This window comes from Falco rusticolus, chromosome 6 (assembly GCF_015220075.1).
Source record: "Falco rusticolus isolate bFalRus1 chromosome 6, bFalRus1.pri, whole genome shotgun sequence".
Lineage (NCBI taxonomy): Eukaryota > Metazoa > Chordata > Aves > Falconiformes > Falconidae > Falco > Falco rusticolus.
In genome coordinates this window covers 42,141,763-42,164,324 of record NC_051192.1, presented here as the reverse complement: position 1 = coordinate 42,164,324, position 22,562 = coordinate 42,141,763, and the positions used below count along the sequence as shown (strand labels likewise).

Below are 22,562 nucleotides of genomic sequence, written 5' to 3'. Positions count from 1 at the left end.
AAGAGTTCTTTTTAAGTCTCCCTGAAATACATGGTGGATTTTATGCTTCCAAGAATACCAACTTCGTGACAACATTTGTATGTCATTGCCACTAGGGAGTAGTGCAGAAAGTTGCGCTTCAGCTCTGTGCACGCAATAAAATAGCGTCAGTTTTAACAAGAAATGAAGGGAGGATGGGATTAGAGTCTTTATGCTGTTTTCCTCGTGTTCATACTTTTCACCATCGTTTTTTGAACCTGCTGTTTTGTTTATAAGTGGGGTGTAAGAATTACCGAACAAATTGCAAACAGGTATGCTACTTCAAACAGATGTGCTGGTTATATACTTGTTCAGGTGACTTTTTTTCTTCTAGTTTTTTAAGATGACAGCTTTATTTTTTTAACATGCTGCCTATGTTTTTAAGTTTGGCATTGGAGAATAAATGAAATACTTCGAATTTGTTTATGTATTTATATCACCGTCATTTTAAGTTGTATTTTCCTTCCCATCTGCCTTTTCTAAATGGTGCCACCTCTCTCACACACACACACACACCCCGCCGGGCCTGCCTTGTGAGGCCATCTGCTGGAAGGTTCGGGAACTAAGGCTGTTAACCCCTCCGGGGTGGCGGTGGTGGCAGCCGGTGACTGACAGCTGGCAGGGGTTTAGCAGCAGGTGGATTGAAGAGGTGCCGCTAACAGGGCTTTTGGTCCGGTCCCCTCGCCTCCATCACAGCTGTCTGCAGTCGTGGGCGCTCCCTTCCTTGGAAGTGGTATATACACCTGGAATGAGTCAGCAAAGTAACCTCATCACCCTACAGATTCGATTTTTTTTAATTATTTTTTCTTTCCCACTTTGAACTATGATTATGAAGCGTGCACGCTAGCAATCCGAAATGATGATCCTAGTGAGTACTGCCCAGGGGTTTATCTATGGGTTTTTTTCTTTGACAATTAGTGTACTAATAGCTCTTTCCATGTTCGTCTGATTTATAAATGTAGAATCAAAGTACAAGTTAATACCTTCAGAACGTAAATATTTATTTCTTAAAAATCTAAAATCTTTGAATGTGTAAAAACTGGATAGTTTATCTGATAATAAAATATTCTGCTTTGTTGGTTTTTTAAGTAAATTTCCCTTCTAGGTGTTCATATAATTTTCTATGTAGAATGAAATACAGTGCTTCATAAAATGTTTTTAAAGGCTCTTGATTCTTGTGATTTATCAAAGACATTTCTATTTTTAAAGGGAGTTTTATATAAGTTAACCATTAATGTAATACATGTTAAAATATTCTATTTTTGTAATATACTGCATCCTTTATCAACTTTTCATCTGTTCATATTAACTGATGATACAGGTAGATACATTTCTGCAAAAAGTGGTTAATACATTCATTTAAATAATGTTATAGATGGAACATTAGCTGTTTGGCGATTGATCCTAGTGAATCATCCTAGAAGAAGCAAACTGATCTCATAAACCCAAAGACCTATGCGTTAGCAGCATGTTGTACAAGGGAGATGACCAACTTGTGATATTGCAGATTTTGTATTTGTTTAAATCTATACAGTGAGTATAATAGTCCATGGTAAGTACATTACTGCCTAATGTTCAAAATACTAAATGAAGGAGCATCTCTGCAGAACTAACAAGGCTAAGCTGCTGTTTGTCTTTTAGTTCCCAATTCAATACAGCTTGAACAACAACTCAGTAATGTTATAGAGAGATCCAGTTCTTACTTTAGTTCTCATCTGGTTTAAATTATATGTGGGAACTCTTATCATGTACTTGTTGGTTTTTTTTCATTATTATATTTTTCCCCTTCTTATCAGCAGTGGTACCCTGAAGATGAATGTGGTGTGTTCAGCTGTAGACCAGCCTGACTTTGCTTTAAAAATCAGTTGCTGCCTGAATGATTTTGTTTTAAGGGCTGAAGTGAAACGAGGGAGTATACTTCAACACACTTTCAAATATTCTTGGGCCCAAAATACGAATGGAATCTGTTTGAGACAGTTGCACATAGATTTAGTTCACTTAAACTGGAACTGTCCTAGTTTTCAGGATCCATCTGGGTCAGGGCTTCCTGGTTTTGATTGTCTGCCTGCAAAGACATTGCAAGTTGACATCTGGTTCAGTGCACTGCCTGGACTTCCAAAAGACCCGTGGGATTAAGTGAGCTATTTAAGCCTGTGCAAATCTAGATTAATTCTGAGTTGATACAGCAATTCAGTTCCGTCACCAGAAGGCAACTGTCTGTTAACATCCAACTGTAGAATTTGAAAAGCTCACCACAAACAGTGCAGGATGGGGAGGAGAACAGCTTTTGGATGTTATGAAGAGATAAAATAGGAGTTTGTTTCTAAGATAGGTCAGAGAGGACAAGAATAAGAAGATGAAAGGGAGAAGACTGAGTGAAAGCAGAACAGAGATTAGTAAAGGACATGAAAGAAAAGAGGAATTACCTGCAAGCTGTGGAAGAAGAGGCAAAGGGTATAAACAGAAAAAACACATGAGGGGGAGGAAAGCTGTCTATTAAATAAAATTTAAAATAAAAAATCAGTTGCTCACTGGTATTCAAATATATTTGTGAGAAACTTCTTAAAAATTATTCTGGGGAAAAAAATTAGGATAAATAAGCTCAGACTTTTGAGACAAAACAACTGTAGGAGGGTTGTAAGAAAAAACATGAGGAGTTGATCTGTCCTTAAGCTCCTCTCCCCTAATACCTTTTTCTACTTGTGTTTTGAAAATACATCTGTACATATAAATACAGATGAAATCTTAGTCCCTTTGGAGTTAATGGGGAAACTTAAGTTATTGACCATGCAAAAAATGGTACTTGCTTTAGCATTTTGCATTTCCATACTGATAATTGTTTTGTCATTCTGTATTTCCATACCAAAAGTGCCGTCGCACGGGGAAAATGAATGGTGTATTATGGTTCTGTTTCTTGGTGATACCTTCATTAAATTTGCTTACCTTTTAAGTCAAAGTGTTTTCCTCACCAATTGGACATGAAACCTAGAATTCAGGCAGTTTCTGTGACTAGTGTGCATCTAGGTAAAACTTTGTGGTTTACTAACCAAAAAGATCTGTCCCACAGAAATATACTTACTTTGCAGCATGTACTGAAGCCGGTTCCACTGGCAAAAACATTAATGCCAGTGTTACTGTGATGTATTTTATGCCCTTCCCAACTTCAGCTACATTGTCTTTTCTGAAAACTTGGAAAAAAACCCTAAATTTAACCCCACTGTAATCTAAATCTCCCCAAAGCTGGTAACAGCTGCTGGGACTTACCTGTGTGCGTGTAGATGTAGTTACAGAAAGGACAAAAAGGGATCGCCTTCAGGCAGCTTGGCTGAGCGATCTGTGATGTGAGGAGAACTCTTGGGGCCTTTCTTGAGCTCCTCTTGAAAGCACAACATGCAATCGAGAAAAGGATGTGAATTTAGCAGGCTCAGCAGTATCACTTTGGCGTTATGCTCTGTAGCCTGTCCATAGCAATCTGCAGGGCTCTGTCCGCGCTGGGGGCTGCCAGCTGTGAGGCAGAAGATGAGGTGGACTATTTAGGTGTCATATAGGGAATGAACTTCAAAGAGTGGTGGAAAATTCAGTCAGGGTGGTGGCACTGCAGTTAAAGCCATGTTCATGTGAAGGGTATGAGTAAGTGATTCCCATTGCGTATGTGTTTACTAAAGCATGAGGTTTGTGGTAGCAAACGTGTTAAAGTCCTGTGACCTGTTTCCTGAGTCGTCTCCGCTGTCAGGAGAGAGAGTAATAGTGTACGATGGGTTCACACTGTTTGACAACAGGAAAGTTCATGTCTCTGTGAAAAAAATAATAGCTACTTATAGGTGACTGTATTAACTTAATTCAGTGTAAGCAGGAGTAGTTATTGCATGGTTGTGCTGGTTTTGGCTGGGGTAAAGTTAATTTTCTTCACAGTACCTAGCATGGGGCTGTGTTTTGCCTTAGTGCTGGAAATGGTGTTGATAATTCAGGGCTGTTGTGGTTAAACCCCGTCTGGCAACTAAGCCCCACGCAGCCGCTCACTTACTCCTCCCCGCCGCCTCAGTGGGACAGGGAAATCAGAAAGGTGAAAGTGAGAAAACTTGTGGGTTGAGATAAAGACAGTTTAATAGGTAAAGCAAAAGCTGCATGTGCAAGTGAGGCAGAACAGGGAATTCATTCACCACCTCCCATGGGCAGGCAGGTGCTCAGCCATCCCCAGGACAGCAGGGCTCCATCATGTGTCATGGTCACTTGGGAAGACAAACACCATCACTCCAAATGTCCCTCCCTTCCTTCCTTCTCCCCCCAGCTCTGTATTCTGAGCATGACGTCCCATGGTATGGAACATCCCTTTGGCCAGTTGGGGTCAGCTGTCCTGGCTGTGTCCCTCCCAGCCCTTGTGCCCCCCCACCCCTGCTCGCTGATGTGTAGGGTGAGGGGCAGAAAAGGCCTCCTTGACCACTCAGAAAAAACTTAAGCATCCCTGTGTCATCAACACTGTTTCTAGCACGGATCCAAAACACAACCCCATACCAGCTACTTTGAAGAAAATCAACTCTGTCCCAGCCAAAAGCAGCACACATAGGTTTGCAGGTGAACCACAACTTTGTTGCAATAAACAGAGAATTGGTTATAGGATTTCTGATTCATTTGCCCTGCTAAGTGCCTTGTCGTAGCACAGCAGTTGGTTGTGATTATTGGCTGGAACAGGGAGAGTGGAATGCCTGGCAGAAACCACAGCTTAGATGATCTTTTTTTTTTCTTGTCTTTTCTTTTCTTTTGTAGCTAAGTGTTAAATTTCCCTCCAGGTAGGTCACAGAAAATTAAAAGTGTGCTCAGTAGTGCTGACTAACCAGTTAAGTTTCTAGCCTGCAGAAAATACCTAGGGTTTTTGTGTGCTTGGTTTTCTTTCTAAATTGAAAGGAAAAACAAGGTTTTGAAAAGTTTCCACAGGTTCTGAAAATCTCAGTTTAAAAACCTGTTGGAACACGAATGGTGTTTAAGCTTTAAATAAATAGTAGGCTTATGTATTTAGTATTTATTACCTGTGTGACTTTGCATCTCTATTGTAATATTAAAAGAACATCTCAAATTCCTACTGTTGTTTTCATGTTCATAATACCTATCTTTTATTATAGTTACATTTGAAGAAGAAAACAAGGTTAAATGCTTTATTTCAAAATCACGAATAGCAGCTGTTTCTAATACTTTTGTCTTACTCCTGAGTATTTTCTCTCACATCAAAGATTAAAATGCACTTCCATCCCTAAATCAATATTATGTAATATTTCATACCTTGGATTTTTAATTATTTAATAATTAAACTTCTGATAGGGTAAGTCAGAAATACTAAAAACAGTTTACACAAATCAGAAAAAAAAACCCAAACAAACCCACAGTATTTTCAGTACTAGTGTTGCAGGACTTTACTGCACAATAGTAATAGAATTAGCGCAATTGGTAAGAGATGACTTGCTCTAGATTCCAGATTCTGATCTCAAAGAGAGAGAAAATTCCTATTTTCTATTTCAGGGTATCTTTTCCCTTCCATCCTCCTGCTTTCCTACCTCCTTAGAAAGGCCTGGGGCAAATGAGCGTATAATCCTCCAGTCTGGTAGACAGATGTATCTGACCCAGCCTTTACCCCCCTGGTCACCCCCCCCTCCCCCCCTCCATGTGCTTACCCAGCACCCTGGTGCGCAGCTTCCCTTCCTTCTGTGGCTCATGGGAAACCTTCAGTCTGCAACAAACCAAGCCCGACTCTACCGCATCATGTGGGGATGCTCTTGGAACCAATAATGTCACTGGGCTCACTGGGGGGGGTTTCTGCAGAGCATGGGCGGCACACAGGGACAGGAGGAGTTTCTCAGTTGTTTTCGTGGAAAGCACAAGATTCTTGGATTTGCAAGACCCCTACCCTTTTATATAATTTGATTGAAATATATTCTTTTTTAGGGGAATGGAGACAAAGACACACACTGGCCATACACTTGCATAGGAAACCAGACTGAAATAATTATTAAAAATTCGCATTGGCAGACTAACGTATGTAATGGGAAAGGTATATATGGGTGAAGAGGGAGTAACAAAAATTATATCCAGAACTTTTTCTGTGAATGCCTGGGAAGGGGCTGAATTTCTTCTGGCCTTTGCTTCTGTATATATCCACATTAGTAATTTAATGCACTTTTGAAATTAATTTTCCTGTTACCTCTGCTTAGCGCTTTGCCTCATATTGTGGAGCAGTCTTGTAATATGAACTAGATTTCTCTTAAATAAAAAATAAACCAGAAGATAGGTTCCAGCAGCATACCTAATGCAATTCAAATGCTAGCAGGACCAAACTGGAGCTATTCCAGAGTTTCTATCCTTAAAAGACATACAGTGCAGACATCAGGTCATCAGCACCAAATGTCTTGCTGCAGAAATCTATGCATATTAAGCTCACCACTTGTGAAAGTAGTTATAACCAACAAGCTTGTATTGTTCCTCTCCTTCATAGTGCTGAAGTTGTGTTCTTCCTTATTAAAAAAAATCAAAAAGTATCAAAATATCTAGTAATCTGTCAAAATTAGCTTTTGTGAATTTATAGGACATGTTCCTTTAAAATACAAAAAAATAATTCATATGCGAGAAAGTCATTAACCATGAACCCAGAACATGCTCCTGGAATTTTGCCAAATGCAAGTCTAACACGTACAATTTGGGGATACTCTTTCAGTAGCAGCACATACCTCCATAAGCTACTCACTCACTCTGACAACCTGTTGTCTAGAAATCTTAGGGCCTGATTTCTTGTATGTAGCAGTTTCATTAGTTCATGAACCTTAACATGAATTATTATAAAAAGATAGGTTTTGCTGGTAAGGCTTTGTCTTTATGCAAATCCATTTGAAGAGATTAAAGTTATGTATTATTTTAACTATTTATCTTGTTTCAAAGTTATGGCAAGTTTTGTTCCTCTCCTATCCAGGTCAGTTGCTCTAATCTTACATTCTTGACATAGTAATTAGCGATCCTGATGCCTGAGGAGTGGATTCATCTTTTGAGACTGATGGTTGCATTTCTTCTTCCTACAGGTTTCTGCTGGCTGTAACGACCATTTTGCTAACACATATTTTAAGGATAATTAAGGTGTACAGCACTGATTAGAATACATACATAAAATATCTTAAAGATATGCTCTCACTGACTGTAAGGAAGGAATGTCAGATCCTGTTAGAGAAAATAGAAACATGGCATAGTGTGTTGGATTTTATCTGGTCTCATGTGAGCCGTGTCACATTCGTACAAACGGGTACACGCCTGTGGTCACTAGTGTTGGTGGGAATGTAAAGCAACATAAGAGCTAAAAAGGTTAAAGAGGTAGCCTCACAGTCTTTAATTTAGCATTTTTCCACCGAGATAACACAGCAACAAGTTGTTAATAGCACCAATACAGTGACAGACGTATTGCATATACGTTATGAAGAAAATATAAGTAGGGATGCTGCATGGAGCCTGTTACATGATTCATGATGCCTGTGCGCAAACTAAGCATGTGTACAGACCCCAAAATTACAGCTTGTTAGTACTTTATCTTACTCTAGGTATTAGCCATTGACCCAGCATGCTGTTGGTATTTCAGTGCTTGAACGTCTGCATTATGTTTGTTCATACAGAGAATTCTGTATTAAACACAGTGAGTAATCAGTCTCAAAACATACAGAAATTTCTCTCTTGCTTTTTCTGAAGCTGGCTTTTGCTTATTTCTTGTAGAAAAGAAAAAAAAAAAAGAAAAAAAAAGAGGAAAAAAAAGAAAAAAAAAGAAGAAGGTTTATTGTTGATGCCAAAAGCTCTTTCCTCCCTCTCCCCTCCCAGAGACCCAACCATACCTGAGACTAATGACTTCTGTTTTCCCGCTCGGCAGTTTGTAGCCCACAGGACTTGCGAGCCCGCTCCACCGCAAGCAGCAGGCTCTCCAGCCCCGCGCACTGCCCGTCGGTGCAGCTCCTGCTGACTGGTTGTTGGACCCAACCGCTGCCCTGAAGTGGACTGGTAAGTATGAGCCAGATACTGGTTCTTGCTTGCTGACCCGTTTCCTTCTGCAGAATCCATCCAGTTTAAGGGGTAGTGACACTCAAATGAAAAAGAAAGAACTTTTCAAATCATTCTCCAGGATTATAATTAGGCAGCTTTATATAACTAAAATGTTTCAATACTAACATGCAGTAAAGAACATGCAGTGTGCCATGATTGGTTATTAAGATTAATTTTTTAATTTCAAGTAATTTAGAAATGTTTTGCTTCATTATGGCCAATGGTAAATCTTTTTCAAACAAACAACACAACCAGTTGCTGTTCTGCCCCAGACAAGGAGCAGAAAAGATTTTTGGTTTCTTTTCTGTCACTTGAGTTGCATAAATACTTCCCTCTACAATTTCTCCTGCAGTTTCTTCTTCTAGGTGGCAATGAGTGATTCTGGGTGTTGCTCTATACTGCTTTGTTTTTCTGATTTTGTTATGAGGAGGATGTTCTCCTAGGAAGTTTATTCTACAGGAACATTTAGCTGTGTTTTTCTTTTGATTTCTAGTTGCATCTCTCTGGAGGGGCGATCACCTATTAAGAGAGTTGCAGTATGAACAGTGTTTCGGATGTTCAGTTCTTAAGTTGGAAGATGGTAAGGTCTGTAGCCTTCCAGTGGGCCTGAAACGTCATGTCTTCTGTCTTTCAGACAGGACTTCAAATGCTTATTTTCCCTTGCTTGTGTGGTTTTTTATTAGTTTTGTTAGTGAAAATAGGAATTTACAGGTATAGCAAAGATGCGGTTATATTTATAATCAAGTGAGCAGATAAATTTTAATTTTTTCTGGTGATGCATGAACTGAAAACTGTTTTCCCCACAATTGTATAGGTTTCAGCGATTAGCGGGACAACAAGATTGCATTGGTTTTGTCAATGTTTCAAAAACAAACAAAAAGCCACATCCAGTTCACATGGGACAAGAGCTGCTCTACATTTCTGGGCTTTCTAAGTAGTCCCTTTCCCTGGCCACGCTCACCTTTGTTACTTGCGGTTAAATGTCACTTGTCGCTGCTACTCTGGTCAGTGTTTGCAATTGCCTCCTACATTGGAAACACACCAATTTTAAGTCTGATTCTTCACTTGAAGGCCTTGGGCTATCAATTTCCTGGCCAAGTCTCAAATTTTCTGTGGTTCTCTTGCTGCAGAGGGGCATTGTGGTCTGGTTGCTGGGCTCTGTGTTGGTCCTTGCTGAACTTCACAGGGGTCCTGTCTGTCCCCCAGCCTGCCTCTGGCTCTCTGAGTGGCAGCCCTGCCCTCAGTACCTTGGCTTAACCTCCAGCTTCACCCCACTATACACCACCAACAGCTGGTGGTTGTCATTCTCTGGTAGCCTCAGGGTTATTAGGAGTACTGCATGCACACTAGCTCTGGATGATTGCCTAAGTTTATTTTTCCTTAGCAAACCCTTGTAAACAATCCATACAATTTTGCTTTATATTTTAGTTCTTCTTACGTGCAAGTCCACTATAGCATGGACTTTCAGCCATGCACATCTAATGCTGACTATTATCTGACTTTGTTTTCCTGTTCAAAGAAATTCATAGAATAGGGCAGCTTTCAGTGTACTTCTGCAGCTCCCCAGTGTTTCTGAGTTTTATCCTTAAGCTCATTTGAAAGTCTGCTGAAAGCTTCAAGATAGCAGATTACTTTGTGTAAGTGGCTTGGTGAGCGACTCAACCTATAAATGATTTAGTACCTGTCTTTCCAGACAGGATGAAGCTAGGTTATGTGTTCTATAATTCAGAAAATACTTAACACTTGAGTGAACAGGCACATACAAAAAGAAACATGATTCACCCAGCATATTCAGCCAGCAAATCTATCGCTGGTAAATTTTCTTTTCCTTCATCATTGTTCAGTGTTCGTCGTTCGGTGTTCAATAATGTCAGGGATATAGGGTTGTGCACCCAGGTCTAGAAGGCAGCAGAAACAGTAACAACCCTGTTGAATTGTACTGTTACACTGGAGCATTTAAAACTTGCTGGATCATAAAAGCAAATAGTTTATTGTTTTTTCTTTCAGAATAATTGCTTACTTCAGTGCAGTTGGGTTCAATGATGTGCTAGCTCACTCCTACAGAAAATGTAATGGTTCTTTTCCTGTGAAAACAAGTATCTGCAGCAGGTTATCTGTGCAGTAAACAAATGTATTGTTTATCAGATCATCTTTAGATACATGCTTTTCCATTTAAATAAATATTTATTTACTAAGTATAATTCATAGCCAGTGTCGTCTTAAAAAGGAAAGTTTCCAGCACAACAATGGTGCAACAATATGAGAAGTTTCTAATGCAGTTTTTGATTAAACTGATGAAATACACTTTGTGAGGTGGACCCACATACAACACTTGTGCGTAACTGTGGTCTCTGTGTCTTTATGTTGTGAAGGCCTTGTTCTTGAAATGTGAGTTTCACTGGGAATTAATATACTTATCAATCAAAGTACAATAATTGCTTTTTGCAGAATCTGGTATAGACATTTATGTAGAAGATACTTCTATATAATGAAGAATTAAGACACTACAGAAAACTCGCCTCCACCATTCATTATAACGTTTACAACAGTACGACCTTGCAAAAGGATTGTAATTCCTCCCAGAGCAGCATTCTTTTATTTCAGAAAATACTGTGTCCTATATTGGCAAGCATTACCTCTATAACAACATGTTTTGACTATATTGCAATAACTGAAGAACTCATGTTCTGGAGGGGGAAAAAACCTACCGTGAGAAAAGCCCACTCAACTAGCAAAATCGTTTTTGCGGTTGCCAGTATATGGCAGCTATTTAGTGAATAGTGAAGAGTTTTGTATTCATTCCTATATGGAAAAAAAGGTCCCCATTTCCAAGAGATAAAATTTTATCTGCAGCCAAGGTCTTCTGAAAATCTTTTCATACCCACCAGTAATGCTGCAAAATTGAGTAAAGAACTGTTTTATCCATTGTATGTAACAGGTATTGGAAGCTAGCACACATGGTATTATACAAACCTTTGTCATCCAGTGGTTTGATCAACTAACATTTAGGAAAGATTAGCAATTAGAAAAAAAATCCCTTGTCATATGACCTCTCTATTGCTGTACCTGCCGAGCTTTGAGGCACTGTTGCCCCAGGTTAATGTTTTACAAGAACAATTAAGTAAATAAGTTTACATTGATGAGAAGTTCAATTCTTAAAATGTAGAATCAGTACTCTGTGGTGATGAGAGCTAGACGCATGCATGAGCTAATAAACAGATTACACTTTGCTGTCCTCTCTTGTTCGCTGTTTTAATGTTGCCATCGGTAAATTCAGGGACTTTAAGTTTTTATTTGTCCTTTATTATTTCCAAGAAAGTGAGAAACTTTAGTGTCTTTTGGGAAATTAGCTGGGTGGTTTTCTGCTTGAAGCCTTCCAGTCTCAATATTGGGGTCGTTTGTTCTAATTTAACCTGCGTCCTAGGCTCCAGGAACAGAAATTTTAGCTCTACAAGGAAGTGAAATGTATTTTGTAAGGGTGGTTTTTTTGTTCCCCATCCCCATTTTCACTGTGAGGAGACTAAATTTAAGGTGTGTAGTCCAGTAAAGTTGTTAAACTGGTATTAGTACTGCAGTAGATTGTATTTCACAGAAAGCAAAAGATCTGGGTTGAAAGTGTTAAACCCCAGGTTAAAATCAGGAAATAGTCACTGAGAAGGATTGCTGGAAGGGACCCTGAAAGCATCGCTCTCTTCCTTGTGTCTTTAATACCTGTATATTATATCTCATACATACATATCTATATCTTTATATCTCAAATACCTGTCTCTAATGCCTGAACAATTTTGGCTTCTGCTGTGTGTAGTGAGGGAGACTTCACAACCTCTGCAGACTCACACCTTCTGTTGCTTCACCATTAGACACATTTTCTTAGTGTATAAGTTAAATCTCCTGCAAGGTAACTCGCTCCTGTTACCCTGTGTCATGGCCATTTGGGGCATGTTGGGCAGAAATCGCTTTTCTCGGCGCTAGCAGCTGTGCTCTCCTTGGGCTGACACGCTGCTGGTGGGACTGCCTCCAGCTCTCTGGCCATGCTCAGTCCCATTCTCTCAGCTCTCTCGCGGCTGGCAGCACCCCCATAAGGTGCAAGGCCTATGGAAAGCCAGATCTGAGACTCTGAGCCATAAATCCTTTACTGAAGAATTGCTACTCAGCCAACTTGTTTGAGCCATGTTCTTCACTGTTGCCATGAGGTACCTGGGGCTGTTCTGTAAAAAAGGAATAACCAGCTGTTTACGGAGGCTTGTGAAGCTTGATTAATTCTGCTTGGAAAGATCTTTGGAACACCTCACAGAAGATCCATTACTGAATTTGGTTTGATTTTGAAAAATTTTTTCAAAGCTACAGTAGAAGTGAAAAAAAGCTGAACAAGTACTTAGATCCTACTGTCTTACCTGAAAGCATAGGAAAGATGATGGAAATTTTAAAGAACATAGTTTCAGTGGATGCATTTTGACAGTCTTTTTATGCCAGCTCATCCAAAATTCATAAGACGACTGGTATGATTCTTTGGAAATAAATTTTGTCTTTGTCATGCAGTTGTGATAAAGTTTCAATACAACACAGATCCCTGTTCCTTGCTATGAGAAGACAGCTAGTGTGGAGGGCTTCATTCTCCAGACACTCATGAGAGTCTGTGGGCAACGATCATGTGCATCTTACATTAGGTGACACTGCATAGCGTGGGAAGGGGCATTGCGTTGGTACATCTCTGTCGGATACTCCCAGCTAAAGTGCTCTCAGAAAGGCTGCAGAGCTGGATGGATTGTGTATATGGTCCTGGTAGTTCTGTGCTCTGGAAAAGGGACACTTCTGTGAGAGATTTGTGTGATGGTCTGACCACCCACTGAGCATCTCATTCTGTGTATACCATAAACGTCATGTCTTCATCTCATTCAGAAATGGAGGTCTGTTGGGAGACTGATGTGGGAGGAGAAGGGGAGAAGGAAGCGAAGGGAAGGGAGGAGGAACATGTTTTGTACTTCTACAGGGATGGATTAATACCTGTTTTAAGTCTAGGTAAGGAGGTTATTTGTACAGGGTTCTGTGCTTTAGGATGTGTTGTGCTGAGATTGTTCGGATATGTGGAGAGTCTGTCTCACTTTTACATGTGAGTTCTGCTTGCTCAGCACACAAAGTAAACAGAATTTACCCTCCAGCCGCTGTCTTCTGATGGCTCTGGGGAAAAGGACCTTAAAGCAGCATTTCTCATGCTTTCACCCCACGTAAAACCACAACAATAGCAAATAGCTAACCAAATGCAACATAACATGGAATTTCAAGCCATCTAACAGTTATAAAGCATTTGTGGATTTACAATGTTTGGTTAGTCCCTCAGGCTTCCTTCTCAGTCATGGGGAACACCAGTGCTCCCCATTAATGCTCCAGTAGGTGCTGAGTCCACTTGTTCTGGTGTGCAGTGTCCTGGTGCTCAGCTGTCTCAGCGTGGCCATTCTTCCTCTGAGCATGCAAACAAACTGGTCAGGTCAGGGCTCCTTAGCTCCCTCCCCTCCCACGCTGGAAATGCAACCTGTTTCCATGAGAGAGATTTATTGCTGTATGTATGTATTTGTTTGCCAGAGAACTCAAATTAAGCAGTGTTACTCGTGTTCTCTGTTTGGTGAGAGGCTGTGCAGGGCCAGAAGGGTGCTGCTACTCACCGGCAGGTAGCATGTGCCTTAAGCTGAGATTCACGTGGTGCTGTAAGGGCATTTAAAGGATTGGAAAGGGAGCTCTAAGGATTGTGTGAAAAGTGTAGGCAAGAAACTTTGGTTACACGTACCTCCTGCCCTAAACTACATTTCCAACAGTTCAGTCTTTTCCAAACTTATTTTTAATTATTATTTACAAACGCCATGCTGGAGTAAGAACAGATAGTTGCAGAGGAGGAGAGAAGTGTGAAAGATAAGTAGAGCCTAGAGTGCAAGCCAGGCTCTGGTTCAGCTCAGCACCTGGCAGAAAAGTACTTCTGAGAAGACTGGCGTCGCAGTGAGCAGAGGTGAAAGTAAAGTCCTCAGAAATCCTGTAAAAATCTCATTGACCTGGAAAGAGCAAACCTCTGAACTGTCCTCTTGGCTGAAGCTATAGATTACACAGGGAATTAAAAAATAGATAAATAAAAATTTGGAAACACTAAAATTTTAATAACTATTGATATGGAAATTTGATGCCTCACAAATGCTCAAACCTCATGATCTTTCAGGTTGTGTTTCTTGTAATTGGAAAGAGGTGAAAGCCCTATTCTGAATGCAAGATAGTAGTACTAAAGGTTTTTTGTGTGACTGGGAACCATTTAAGGCATGTCTGCACAGTAATCATAGGCTAATTAATCTTGGTGTTCAGTCAATAGAACCAGTCGTCTGGAGTAAGTGTGCCATGCAGACCTACCCTTAGTGACTGAGTCACAGGGCTCAGCCAGGGCGCTGGATCACTGACTCGCTGTGTGATCTCAAGCAAGTTGTTTATTGTCGTCCTGTTTATTGTACCAAATGTTCTACAAACTGGTTAGGTTCATTCTGGGAACTAATGTTGTGTTACAATATAAAGATGCAGTTCCCAGGCAGAAAAGCAATTTTGCTTAATCTTCTGTTTCCTCATACGTAAAATGTGACTTCTTGCTCCCTCCCTTCCCCCCCTAGAAAGGGAATTGTGTTTAGTTTAATTTACTTATTACAACAATACACATACCAGTGATTTTGAATTTGTGAATTCTGGGATTCAAATTTATCATGTTCTACAGCCCCTAGGTTGATGGGTTATATGTGCTGTATGTATACTTATGTATACTGCATTAAAGAATTGTCGTGGATCAGATATTTTTCACACAGGCGTTTACTGTATGTATTTAGTACATGCATATGTACACACATACCTACACGTATTGTAATAACTATATTTTTGTGTAGATAAACATGTGTCTTGACACTAATAGGCATGGCAGGTTACAGGCAACAGAGAGGAAAATTGCTCCCCTTGACTATCTGAATTATAGTTAGGCATTAAACTGCCTCCATTTGGGGATGCTTTATTCTTGTGCCAGACCCTAAGGAGAGAAAATGTGATGTTGTTACACTTAAATTGATGTTTACTTTATTAATGCAAAGTGGCATTGTATTTCTTCAGCGGAATGCATTTCATATGGTTCACTCCTGAAAGAAAGTCTGTGGGAACTTCGGCCATATCTTAGTTGCTATACAGGAATCTAATGACAGGTAAAATATGAAGAGAATAAGGTCTAATGGTTTCCAAATTCTATTTCTCAGACTACTTGCAATTTTTGAACTTCATTTTAGTAGTCCACAACAGAACTGAGCTGTTCTTGTTTACTGTTGCAGCTGCACTGGACTTAGAAGAAGCCCAAATTTTTAATATTTTTTTTTGTAAATGTATTACCTTGGTAAGAAACAGCTGCCTGTCATTGTCACAAAGATAGTATCAGTCACTAGCAGAAGAGAGAGCAGTTGTTTTCATGCTTTAGGAACAGACTGAGAACCTCTGGCTCTGCCAGACTTTTCCAGGCAATTTTTCCAGTGTCTGTAGTGTAGGCATCTGCCAAGCCACGTGATTTTATACTGAGCTGAAACCTATTCCTGCTCTTCCAGAATCTGTGGAGACAGGTTGCAGTCCAGGTTCAGAAGATCTTGGTGCAGCTCTGTTGGCTTCATTATAAACCTGTCCAGATTGCTGAGAGTCACACAGGGGTTTGAACATAGAATCAGAGAATCATGTAGGTTGCAAAAGACCTTTGAGATCATCAAGTCCAACTGTTAAGTTGAAATGCTAAAACATGCCTCTTCTCCCCCAGCTGCCTCTCCGAGGCATCAGGGAAGAACTTTGCCGAGGCATATTGCTACCACCTTCCAGATCCTGAAGCAGTTTTTATGGAGTCCTTATGGCTTATACCACAGTGCAAGAGAGATGGATCCTGCACAGTGACCATAGGCTAGATAGAACAGGGGGGAGATTGTGCAAAAGTGGCTTCAGACCCTGTGCTGCCCCGACCAGTGGTAGCTGCAGGCTCCTCAGCAGGAACAGGCTGGTGCCCTGTAAATTGCTGCAGCCCAAGTTTAGCTGATAATGTTTTCAGGAGAAAACTGGCAGAGTGCAAGGATCCAGGCTTCCTCATCCAAGAGGAATGCAGTACAGATGCTACACAGTCGTGGTGCCACAGGAGATTTACTCTCCAGTGTAGAGACCTTGCAATGACATTAGACTTAGAGCCTTGTAGTGCTGCCAGGGTAGTTCAAAGCATTGACAGTGCAAGCCAGAATCCAGGCCAGTCCCTTTTTAAGCACACAGGGTTGGAAGAGAAGAGGAAATATTCTGACTTTTCATATTTGGACTGTGGCCTGAATGAGTATATCTCATTGTTCACATAGATTAACCATATTCACTGATGTCTGGCAGACTTGTGTGCTGGGAGAGTTGAGAAGCAGTGGTGAAATCGCGTTGTCCTAATGCTAGGACTGTCCTTAGCAGTTGCAAAATAAGGGAAGACAAATGTCCTTCCAGCTTCCTTCCCTCGCAATCTAGATCTAACCATCCCCAATGTGGAGAGCAAGTTTCTAAGTATGATAAGTATGCCAATAACTATGACTCTTCCCACACCTTCATGGTTATCCAGAGCCGAACATGTGCCTGTGCTATAGCTATCCTTGTTATTAGCCTTCCAGATCCTCATTGTTACCTCCTAAGGGTGTGCAAACCACTGTTTTCTCTGATCTGCATTTCTGTGTGGTACATAGGTCTATATCCTTAACAGTCTTATTTCTGCACATTGTCTTTTGTCCTTTCAACCCACATTTCAAGATGATTCAGATATCTTCATGTTGGCTAAAATTACTACGCCTTTGAAGGGAAGATATATGTTATTTTCAGTGCATCATTCAATTGTACTGAAATTTGAATGACAGTTTTCCAGGTTGTAGCTTTTTTAAAAAAATTATTTTTGCTTGTTTGCGTGATTTTGACAAGAAAATAGATTGCAAGATAGTAGGAGTTGTGACTTCAGTCAGCTGATGGCAATGATACATACCTATGATAGACATGGAATGAGGACCAGCTATATCTACGGGGCTTGCAACTGCTCTCCCAATGCCCAAACAAACAAGAAAAGATGCCAACAGCTCAGTGAATTTTATGTCATTCTGAAGCATTTGCTCTATACCAATTAGCCTACTAAAATAAATAACTTCTTTCCTACTGAAAAGACCAAAAAACAGCAAAGAACTTTTTAAAATTAGGTTAATCTCAGCAAACTTCAGGAAAAATTAGGTTTTATCTCTCTCTTTCACTAGCACCAGTGTAAAAGTAACAAGCTGTTATGTAGAAAAGTTTTGATGAATAGCATTGTTTTCTTCCCTAAAAATCAACTAGTAGATCAAATCTGTTCAAAAGAAACTGAATTTAAATATTTATTTCTTTGGATTTAATTCCCTGAGAGCACGAGGGGTGGCATCTGTAGTATCCTAATAAATCATTTAGACTAATTCAGTCTGGGTGGTTTCACATGGAAAGGTTCCTGCAACTGGTTAATTTCTTTATTTCCTTATTAGTCAGGATACTTTTAATCAGTTTGAGATGTCTCAGTACAATTAACAAAACAGGATGTCAGAACAAGTTTCAGAAACCGAACTATGTGTTACTGTAAGTTACAAATTTAAACTCTGCCTCTTCTTTAAGCTTCATTACAAATACAACGTAGAACTAGAGCAATTATCAGGTCATCGGTCTGTTTAGTCCAGTCACATTTGTTTGCAGTGGCCAGAAGGAAGATGCACTGTATCCTGCCATGAGCAATGAGGAAAAAATCTGCCCCAGGAAGTGCAGGCCTGAGATGCGAAGCCTGATGATTTTTAGCCATTTCATAACATCCAGGATGATAGTGTTCAGTTTTTGTTTAAAAACAAAACAACAAAAAAAGTGCATTTGTGCTTCCCTGGAAATTTCCAGTGGTTTTGATTCCTACCAAGATCTTGGCACTTGTGATACATGTGGTAGTGGGTTTCCCTAATTATTCAATACATGTTGCCTCCCCAAAAATCATTCTTTTAACTTTTTTAGTTCCTCACTTTTGACCTCCATATTAAATTTTTTGTTTGGTTGTTTTTTTCAGTTGGGTTTTTTTTCCCATTAAAGGCAAAGCAAATAGAAGCATCACCTGCCCATTGCTTGTTTATGGTACTAGTTCAACATTGAATTTAGGCTAACTGTAATTTGCTTACACATAGAGACACATGTGGGGCCAGTTGTTGGGAACAGCAGTCCTTGCAGATCATATACAGGTTCCTCTGCTCTTCTCCTTCAGAAGCAAAGCCCAGAACCCCCTGGGCTGTCTCCAGAAACAGCTTTCTCCAGGACTTGCATCCAGTTAAGTCACTTAAGCAAGTGTTCAGCATCACTCTCTGATCTTGAGATTTGCCCCCAAGTAAACTGCACCAAAATTCCTTTTAGGTACCTGTGTTTCAGAGGTGAACCAGCATGTGAAAGCTGCCTGGTGGTACAACTAACTGTGGAGCTTTAACCACCAAAGTGTATATTTAAATGTACAAAACCTTCTTCAGCAGAGGCTGAGAGAACGTACATCAAGCTCTCCATAGAGCATCTTTCACCATAACATGGACAGATGACTTCTTACGTGACACTTTCACAGTGCCTGCATGGGAAGCTGCAGTGTCGATTGGGATCTGGAAATGCTGCATCTGTCATTTTGACTTCTGGCCCCCTGATACTTGTGCGGTGGTGGCAGAAGCCAGTATCTGTCACCTAAGCCCTGCATTCAGCCTCTGATACGTAATTTGCTCTTAGGGTATGCTTCTGTAAACCCACAGTGGCTCCAGCTAATGTAGTTGTATTCCAGAGAGCTTTCATTATGCCCATGCTTTTCCTTTCCTCTCCCCTTGTGTCTTGTTTTAGTGAAAAAAGACCTGATCAGAAGGGCAGGGAAGGTTGAGCACCAAGGTTGATGACAGCAGGCTCTGGGGGAAATGCTCAGGCTTTCCTCCCGGAGCAGCAAGAGACTGGAACAAGAAGGATTTGGCTGCCTTGTGGTTGCTTGTGTTGTCAGTCTCTCAAAAGAATTCTGAGAAGGCAAAGATAGGTTGCCTGAATGTCAGCATGTTCATAGCTTTTGTGCATGATGCTTGTCGCTCTTTTTGCATAGCCATTTCAAAAAAAAGGGGGTGCATTCTGCTGCCTGCTGCACAGATATTCAGCTGGAGTAACTCCATCACTAGTCCAGTGAACCAACTAGTTTTGTTTGAACAAGGGATTTTCTTGGTGAATAAAAGCAGAAGAAATGAGTGCTCCCAATGTATTCTCAGCAGAGGTCATCACCTTACGTTGTGTACTGCACTAGCGGTGCTGTACAACCCTTTCTGCCCAAGTTAGGGAATTCAAGGCTCAATTAAGTGTCTGTGCAGAAGCAAAGCAAAGCACCCAAAAACCTGTGCTCTGAAACAGCTTTACTTTTACCAGGAATGATTTGTGACCTTTTCCTGAATGTTTTGCCATGCTCAGTAAGGCATGCCTGAGGTGTCTTTTGTCTCTTAGCAATTGTTCCAAACTCCTTCTCGGTTCTTATAAAAGACAGTGAAGAAAGCCACGCTTACTTACCTAACAATGAAAGTCTTGGATTCCACCTTCTGTAAGTGACAAGCTGCAGATGCTAAAAAACATTTGATCATGCTATATATTCTGTCTTCTCAAGGTGCAGCTGGTGTCGTGTCTCCTGTCTTTGGGGTGTATTTGTGACAGAGAACCTCAGATTAACAAGGTAGGATCTTTAGTATATTCTATTTTTACTTTACTTTTGAGCCTGGAGTTTCAGGTTTTTTGCTGCCCTCTCCTGCTTCAGCCTGACCACGTGCAGTTACTGCCTTCCCAAATGTTAAACTCTATTGAGCAACTGCCGCTTCAGAGCCAACCTGAGTCCTAACAGATTGCAAACCTACTGTGAAGCAGAATGTCCTTCCGCATGAGGCTGGACAACATTCATATTCCAGATTGCAGGTTTTTTCACATAATTATCCATGTATTTGATATGAGTATATGAATTTATGGGGTAGTATATAGTATGATTTCTCATGTGAAATTCATGGGATTTGATGCACAGAAGCCGTTACTGTGGGCACAGCATTAATTAAATCCCTTCAGTGCAGTATAGCCTCCATGAAGAACAGCTTGCTCGAACCCTGCTTCTGAAACAGACAGTGAGTTATCTCTGCATGTGACATATTAGTCATTGAAATATCTTTTAATCAGGTTGCTTTGGCTTTTCTTCTCTAAAATGTGAGACCTGAAATATTACCTAAGACCAGTTGATTCCTTCTGCAAAGGAGGCCTGGGGGAAGCTGAGGGACAAAGTCTCTGCCAGCAGACCGCACCGCAGTCCCTCGCTAGGGCAGGAACTGATGTTCCCAACTAACCTCCCTGAGGGGTGGCAAAACCTGGGACTTCACAAGACCTCACAGAGGACTCTGTCCTTCTGTTGTAGGTGCTTTTCCCCATTTCAACTCCCTGAGCTGCAGCTGCCTTGGGTTATTTAGCTGTCAGGATGTCAGGGGTTGTTACTTTTGTCTGAGGTGCTGGTACAGTCCCTGTCACTGTCATGTCTGAACGGTTTGCATTTGTTCTTGCAGCTAGCCCAGGATACGTGCTGGCAGACTGGTTGGTAGCGCAATTCCCCTCACCCATGCTCACTCTGCCTGTGGCCCCGTGCTAAGGTGCTACGTACGGTTGGGCTCTCACCTCCCTTCAAGTCTTGGCAATGGGCTGCTTGTGCCTTTGCTCCTCTGCCAGTGCAGTCACACCCAGCTAGTGAAGACCAGCTCTGCAAAGATGGTAGGCACCTTCTGCCTGCTTTGGCGATGTTGGTAGGAGTGCAGGCACATAAACAGGTGGCTGGTGCTTGAATTCCTTTGCAGACTTCCTGTGAAACATATAATTTAGGCCATGTTGGAGCAGAGAGTTGAAGTACGCCTTCCAAGCCAACGGCATTGACTAATTTATTGGATTGAGTTTCTTCTTTTGACCTCTGCTTGACCTCTTTGGGGACTGGAAAAAGAAGTCAAATCATTTGTTCCTGGCCCACCCCAATGCACTTCCTCCCCAGCGCAGGCTCCCAGCCACAAGGCAAATGGTCTCACGGCACCTTCCGACACAAGGTGCCCTGCGAGGGCGGGAGGTGTGGCACGTACACATGCCCGAGTGCTGATTTCTGTCCTTGCTGGGCGCTTCGTCGCTGTGTCCCTGCAAGAGCAATAGGAATTATAAAGCAGCCAGCCAGCTGGTGCCCTGGCAGGTATTCAAGCTCTGCTTAGTGTAGCTGTGTTGGTCAGAACTGTGTAGCCCCCTTTTCCACCTTCATCCTGGCTAAATAGATGTAGAAAGGCACCCCTCAGTTAAAGAGCATTTTGGCTCCTTCACTGGTGCTTTGAAATATTTTCCCATCTCTTCTATCTCTTAACACTGGCAAGTGCCTGAGCTGACAGGTTCTTGTGTGGCCAGCTTTCATGCTTTTATCAAAAGGCGTTGGGTTTCTCTGCTAAGCTTCAGCTCCTGCAGCCAAATGATAAATTACAATCTCTAGCTTTGATTTATGGATGAGGAAAAAATGCCACCATATCAGAATTTTGAAATCTAGAAACTAGGAGGAAAAAAAAAAAAAAAAGAACTGAATCTTCATTGTTAATAATGGTAAAACCCTGATGTTATACTGCTAGTCATATTACATGTGGGACACATGTGGCAAAGAACCCTTGCCAACGGTCACAGAATATAAATTTTACCATTAAATTTTGCTAGGAGGAAATTTTCCAGGCCACAACATACTGACACAAATCCGTATCAGTTCAGCCATTAGGGCAGCACTACTTCTTGTTTCTCATGCAGTAGGTTTGTTGGTGTGATCGTGGGTGTCTACAAGGTCCCTTGCTTTTTAGTGAGGATGCTCAGGTATTTTCTGAGGCAGAGCAGTTCCCTTCCTTCAAGTGCCTCTTGGTGTCCAAACCTTAGGCTATTGGTCCTACCTGCAGCTTTTGCTGTGACCTCTTTCCAAGTGGGATGTGGCAACCAGCCACCCCCTCTGAACTGGGGCTGTGTGTGTGTGTGTGTCACGCTGTTGGTAAGCAGAGGTCAAGCATGATCTCCTTCGTTACAACGGGGAGACAGAATAGCTTGGTGTCTACGCTATACCAGCTGCAGGGACCTGCACTACTGGAGCTCAGGAAAATCACTTACAGGGGTTAAAGATTAGCAGCAGTATATTACAGGTCACAGTCCAACTCTGCCCCTTGCACTTTGCTCGTCTCCATGAGGACCAGCTGCCCTGGGGAGAGCGCTGCCTCTGCGCTCCCAAGCAGCCCCCTGTTTGTTTCTAGGGGAGGGCTGTCTTGCCCAGTCAAATCCAGCTGCTTTGTCCTTTTTCAGCAGGGGAGCTAAAGGCAGAGAGGTTAAACGACTAAGTAAGGCCAAACAATGAGTCAATA

General features: G+C 41.3%; 2 long non-coding RNA genes across 3 annotated transcripts; one reads left to right on the top strand and one right to left on the bottom strand.

The window, feature by feature from the left end:
- Window positions 1–653: 653 nt before the first annotated feature.
- LOC119150515 lies at window positions 654–6,818 on the bottom strand. Its single transcript, XR_005105092.1, has 3 exons — window positions 5,682–6,818; window positions 3,283–3,811; window positions 654–761 (listed from the first exon to the last, which is right to left on the bottom strand). It is a non-coding gene; the product is annotated as an uncharacterized LOC119150515 (long non-coding RNA).
- On the top strand, window positions 752–21,516 carry LOC119150514. 2 transcript variants are annotated; one of them, XR_005105090.1, is made up of 4 exons: window positions 752–886; window positions 7,907–8,034; window positions 19,784–19,849; window positions 20,715–21,516. It is a non-coding gene; the product is annotated as an uncharacterized LOC119150514 (long non-coding RNA). The 2 variants fall into 2 exon arrangements; XR_005105091.1 differs by lacking the exons at window positions 752–886; window positions 7,907–8,034 and adding an exon at window positions 8,441–8,656.
- The last annotated feature ends 1,046 nt before the right edge of the window (window positions 21,517–22,562 follow it).